The following is a 7,148-nucleotide window of genomic DNA, read 5'->3' on the forward strand; positions in this document are numbered from 1 at the left end:
TAGAGACAATGAACAAGAATATGTCCCTTTTAATCTGTTTCAGAATATTGTACAATGCATTTGCCATTTTGTTAGCCTAGTAATCCAATGTCACCAGTCTGTTTTCAGCTAACAAGACAGTGTTGTTTGTGTTCGGCTTGTCGTAAAACCTCAACTGAAATACAATTTATCCAAACCACTAGCAGGTATTTTTTTTTTCAGGGATATTCCTGCGCGGGCCCTAAGCCTCTGGCTGGACCTTTAAGTGTTGCTTGTTTCTGTTTTACTTAGGCGGAGTATGAGTATTTATGACTCGTATGGTCGCTTCAGTAAGATTTTGCCATATGTGTTTAACAACTTCTTCTACTCTGTTGAATCTAGGTTGAAATCTTAATGGGTTTGCAACTGTGCACTGTGTTAGATAATGTTCCAGTGGTCTGTCGGGCATTTCTCCACAGTGCTGACATTTCCGACTAGCAGGGAAGGCTAAGGCGGCTAGCCTTGCCTGCTAGCCGCCTTAAAATTGCCAACTCGTTCACAGTTGATAAAATATCAAAGAATAAGAAGAGCGTAACATGTATGAGAGATGAACGATGACAAGAACACCCCAGTGAACGTGGGGCCGCAAGACCTGCCATCACCACACTCCTACCTGTAAACAATGACTCAGTAATGATGCGCGCGCATGCTGACCAAGGGGCACTTGCCCGCATATGGTTATCTTACCTTTCGGTTATCTTGCGATGATTTCGGGGCTTAGCGTCCCCTCGGCCAGGCCTCCTGGTTGCTGGATGGGCCAACCAGGCTGTTGGACGCGGCTGCTCGCAGCCTGATCCGTGTAATTTGTGCATGCCCTTTATCTTTTCCTTTCGCGAAAGGCTACGTTATTTGTGTTATCTCACACCCACACACAACAAGAGGACACAAATTCAAGCTAAGGAAACAATGGTGCCGAAAAAAATATTATAAAGTTTTCTTTTGCAAACAGAGAAGTAGAGGGAAGGAACAGGTTAAGTGAGAAGGTGGTGGTGGGCAAAACCGTCAGTAGTTTCATGGCATTATACGACAAGAGTGCTGGGAAGACGGGACACCACGAGCGCAGCTCTCATCCTGTAACTATACTTTGGTAATTACACATTATATAACAATAATATAAATTACAAGATAACAATACTACAACTAGGCGACTGCACACACACGCGCGCGCGCACGCAAGGCCCCCCCCCCCACTTCCCCATAATCCAGGGACCATTTATTGTAGCTTGCTGAGCCTATAAGTGACATAAATATGGAACTGTGACTTTGAACATAAATTTAATTTCAACCCATCTTTATAAAGTATTCAGACTCAGTGGTAGAGGAATGTGAACGTACATAGCCTAGGACACGAATATATTAGTCTAGATTAACTGCACACGCACTCAGAGTAGCTCAATAGGTATGCTAAAATATGGGTGACTATTCAAATATTAAACTTTTCATTTCCTCTTGTGAATATGTGTAGTTTCTTAATTAAAAATGTTAGCGACAAGCACCCGAACATTATGTCATTAATGGCATACTGTCATAATGAATTTCTTCATAAAATGGTATGAATTTTGTTGCAATTTTGGGAGTGAACAAACTTGTATAAGTATTGTCCGAAAAGTCAACAGCTGCAATTTCTACTGAATTATATTAATTGGTGTGACTGTCCTAAGCTTTCCAAAGACTTTCCCTATATTCACTATAACAAAATATCAAGCACTGAAATCATACAATATCTAATAAAACCAGATTAAAACTATTAGAAGGATAATATAGTATAGTGAGGGATAACATACATTACAGCTACATATGATATATAAAACATCACCTAAAATCACTACAGTGGTAAAGTACATCAATTCAAAAACTCACCTTAATAAAAAAAATTACATATTTTGATGTTAAATTCTCAAAGTACACAAAACAAAAACATAAAATGCAAAATAACTTAAAAAACGCAGACCCCAAGAACAGATGTTCGGTGACACACAGTGTTGCTGTGGGTGCTTTAGTCGCCTTTCACTAAGCACGGAAAAAACTCTGGAAAGGAAAACCTAGTAATGCAAGCGTCGTCAGCATGCAATAACTTGCATCCTGTACACCATTCTGTATGTGCGTGTGCACATATCTGGCTCCGCAGCCTTTTATATACCTGTCACCGAAAAGAGTTTTCGACTGAACCTCTCAAACACCCTTTAGCAGAGTCCCGGGTAAATGTCAAAGTTACAGCTCTTCTGAGGCGTCGGTTTCCAATAAACCTGAGAGGCGATCATTAGGATGCGAGTCTCAACTTTTTTAAACATTTGTTTTGCGACATTGTGTTGAACTGGACACCTACGGAAGTCTTGGGAAGTCCTGGACACCTACGGAAGTCCTGGGAAGTCCTGGACACCTACGGAAGTCCTGGTAAGTCCTAGACACCTACGGAAGTCCTGGGAAGTCCTGGACACCTACGGAAGTCCTGGTAAGTCCTAGACACCTACGGAAGTCCTGGGAAGTCCTAGACACCTACGGAAGTCCTGGGAAGTCCTAGACACCTACGGAAGTCCTGAGAAGTCCTGGACACCTACGGAAGTCTGACGGGAAGGGGAGTGTGTTTCCTTCGAGAGACATCAAGAGCAAGCCATAAAGACTTTTTCCAGTGTAGGCTTCAGAAGGTATGTTTAAATTTCAGCTGGAAAAATTCATCAGGGATAATGGGAGGAACCTTTGACAAGCCGAAGCCTCCTGTCCCCATCAAGGCCACTAGAAATGGAGACCCTCAGGTGAATTTAGGTAATATTTGGGTAACAGCAACTGTGGATTGGAAACACCTCATACAGAAATTTTGCTTAGAGAAAGAATGGCATCATGCGGGCTGCATGCGTCACAGCATCGCTGTTGCCAGTCTTTTCATTAATCCTCCTCAGGTGTATGTGAATTCAATTTATTGTGTCTGGGGACAGGCAGCCAGAGTATACATACAGTACATGCTAGGCTTATATATAGGTCCCCCCACCCCTGTTGCTTAGATACTCCCTCATCCACTGGAGCACCTTACCTTTTACTCCTGCCTGTTGCTCCAACTTTTGTAACAGCCGTTTATGGGGTACTGTGTCAAAGGCTTTCTGACAGTCCAAGAAAATGCAGTCTGCCCACCCTGTGTGTGTGTGTGTACACTCACCTACTTGTGCTTGCGGGGTTGAGTTTTGACTCTTTGGTCCCGCCTCTCAACCCTCAATCTACCGGTGTACAGATTCCTGAACTTCTCGAGCTCTATCATATCTACATTTGAAACTGTGTATGGAGTCAGCCTCCACCACATCACTGCCTAGTGCATGTGTTCACCTAGTTGTGTTTGCGGGGGTTGAGCTTTGCTCTTTCGGCCCGCCTCTCAACTGTCAATCAACTGTTTACTAACTACTTTTTTTTTCTCCACACCACACACACACCCCAGGAAGCAGCCCGTGATAGCTGACTAACTCTCAGGTACCTATTTACTGCTAGGTAACAGGGGCATTCAGGGTGAAAGAAACTTTGCCCATTTGTTTCTGCCTCGTGCGGGAATCGAACCCGCGCCACAGAATTACGAGTCCTGCGCGCTATCCACCAGGCTACGAGGCCCCTGTGTGTGTGTATGTGTGTGTGTGTGTGTGTGTGTGTGTGTGTGTGTGTGTTTGTTCAGAGCAACCCAGACCGTACCCCTGGAAGCTGAAGCTTGACCCAACAAACACAGCAACAGAATACAAAACTGATATTATAGCATGGCGTCGTCCCAAATACCAGAAGACATTGTCTTGTGGTGGACTCACTGTCAGACTGGAGGAGGTCATCAATCACCAAGAGTGCTCCAGCCATCATCCCACACCCGGCACTCTCGGGGGGTGGAAGGCTTGACGGGAGGAGTTGATCAAGAGGCTGTCAGGTTGGCTCCTCAAAATGTTCTTCCTCTGCTCCAGTTCTAATTCCTGGCATGTTTGTTTCCCCGAGGTTCCTCGTCGAATGGGACACACTAGTGAACATTGTGTATCTATATTCGCCACCAGGATAATGTTATTAAAACAAAAATACTAAAACTAGTACAAAAAAAGGAAACTTTACCTTCATTTAAATGTTTGATCCAAATATCACATTAATAAGTTATCGTGAATAACAGAACTCAATTACGGGCTCACTATAGCCCCGTGCTATGTGGAAATTTTAGTTCAGAGTAGCTAAATCTAACCCAACAACAACAATAACATACACCAGAGAGCCTCATCCTACAAATACAAAACCTGAACACCTCGCTTTACCTAAGTCAAAAAATATGCACACTATGGCAATCTATAATATTAATTTATATGTAAGAAATACATTTTGAATGTTGAATATTTTGAATGACTAGCATGTTAACATTGATGAATTATTCTTTGGTGTGAGGCACTGGAGGGCTCGAACCCCGGCCCCGCTTGATTATGTGCCCCTGTAACCCTTTCCACCACCACCCACGGCATGGGTATGAGGTGCATAAAAAAAGAAAAAAAAAGGCTTGCTTGAATTGCCACTCCATAAAAAATTCTACCAGAAACATACGAATCTAATCAACCCACCTAACCTATATCAAGTCCGATGCATAGAAAACGTGAATATTTGCGAGCCGATATTTTTCTTAAATAGGTCGAATTTGTAACGTATTTGAATCTGTAACTATAACGTCAAAAATGCGACGTATTAGTTAGGAAGCTCATGTCATTGTTCATGAGGACGGGACGGGCCTCATGGAGGCTGGAGGCTGCACATTATTCCTTCTCACGCCAAGCTAAGGTAATTTCAAGGAAAAATTTTGAGGATGTCTCAGCTGACAAGAGGAGTACAATGCCTGACTCATCGTTACATCTCTGTCTGACCTGTACCCTCACACCTGCCTCACCTCATGAGTCTCCTCACACCTGCCTCACCTCATGAGTCTTCTCATACCTGCCTCACCTCATGGGTCTTCTCATACCTGCCTCACCTCATGAGTCTCCTCACACCTGCCTCACCTCATGAGTCTCCTCACACCTGCCTCACCTCATGAGTCTCCTCACACCTGCCTCACCTCATGAGTCTCCTCACACCTGCCTCACCTCATGAGTCTCCTCACACCTGCCTCACCTCATGAGTCTCCTCACACCTGCCTCACCTCATGAGTCTCCTCACACCTGCCTCACCTCATGAGTCTCCTCACACCTGCCTCACCTCATGAGTCTTCTCACACCTGCCTCACCTCATGAGTCTCCTCACACCTGCCTCACCTCATGAGTCTCCTCACACCTGCCTCACCTCATGAGTCTCCTCACACCTGCCTCACCTCATGAGTCTCCTCACACCTGCCTCACCTCATGAGTCTCCTCACTCCTGCCTCACCTCATGAGTCTCCTCACACCTGCCTCACCTCATGAGTCTCCTCACACCTGCCTCACCAAGGTAAGGACACCGCCACACTAGACATAACTCACAAGAAATTTTGGTTTAAACAAAAGGTGACATTTGGCAGCCTAAATGTTAGCGAGCGGCATCAAGTCTTGTTACATTATCAAGTGACATTTGTCAGTTGTTAATGTTATATTATAACACATAAAGCATTACCCTTCTTCCTAACTTTTAAGTGCATTTTTAAATATTTACTGCTAGGAGAACAGAAACATCAAGTGTAAGGAAGTGTGCCCACTGGCCAATTGGGGACTGACTGTTGAGATATATATCTCAAGCAAGGAGTTACTGTTAATATTGCCATGTTACACCCATAGATGGCGTTTGCAAGCACCCTTAAGATGCCACGGGCAATTAATGATGATAATAAAGATGCCAATGTGTGTGTGTGTATTAAAAATGAGATCAGCGCTTCTGTAGAAACTATAATGAGTTTACCTGAGAGCCACTAACACTAGTGGCATCGACGAGGACAGGAAGTCGGCGGCTTGTCGAAGGTCCCCCAAATTTGCCTAGATAGATTTCATCATGAGTTATATTCTGTAAATTACCGTACAAGGTGTAGTCAACGATGACACAACTCGGCCAAACACTACCAAGTGCAAAGAAAACTAAGTGTTTCACAGACACGTTCATTTTATCGTCCCAAAATGCGATAACCTTTAATAAATGAAGTCACACCCGGGGCGGCCGGCAAGCACAAGTGAGCCTCGAGTATGTGACCTCCAGCAGGTGACCTCCAGCAGGTGACCTAGCAAGTGGCTCTTAACACAATCCTCACACTAGGCTGCTTAAAGTGGCGGCCGTCCTCTCCAGCCACATTCATCAATTTTAATATACTGTGTATTAAACATTGGTTTGTTTTCGTATATAAATTAATATTATTATACATACAAATTACATGTATAGTTAGGCATAGATTAGGTGTTTAGGATCTGTTGGTGATTATTTGCATTTGAAGTATGTGGGTGAAGCATTGAACCCATCCTCGACTCAAGTCCATTACATCTAGCGGTCGACCCCACAGACGCATTCATAAATTTGTACATGCTGTTCATTCAAAACCCGAATTTGTCTGTCCTGTCCTCCAAACAAAGACCCAACAGTGATTCCATGCACCAGTCAAACCCCCTGTTTATGAATGAAAACGGTTTACACACGACTCAAAACTGATTTATAAATAAATAATAAATAAATAAATAAATAAATTTTTATTCAGGAAAAGTACATACATAGTTGATATACAAACATAATGTTGGATTTATAGATAGAGCTAGTACATACAATACCTAAAGCCACACTCATAGCGTTTCAAGCAAAGCCACTAATACTAAATAAACCACTAAAATTTCGTTCGAACACTTCCGGAACAAATGCTTCACCGACGAATTTTGTTCGAACCACACTATAAATGCTTCACTCACGTACTACAAATACAAATAATCGCCAACAAAACTTGAACATCTAACCTAACGTATGCCTATATATGCAGAATATGCTAATATATTATTATATTAATTTATATTTGAAAAAATTCCCGTTTTGAATGAACAGTATGTAAAAATTTGTGAATGCGTCTGTGGGGTCGACCTCTGGATATAATGGACTTGAGTCGAGGATGGGTTGAAATATAAATAATCGCCACCAGAACCAAAACACCTAACCTAACCAGTGCCTAAATATGAACAATATGCTAATATATGATAATA

The sequence above is a fragment of the Procambarus clarkii genome, chromosome 70, assembly GCF_040958095.1.
Source record: "Procambarus clarkii isolate CNS0578487 chromosome 70, FALCON_Pclarkii_2.0, whole genome shotgun sequence".
Taxonomy (NCBI): Eukaryota; Metazoa; Arthropoda; class Malacostraca; order Decapoda; family Cambaridae; genus Procambarus; species Procambarus clarkii.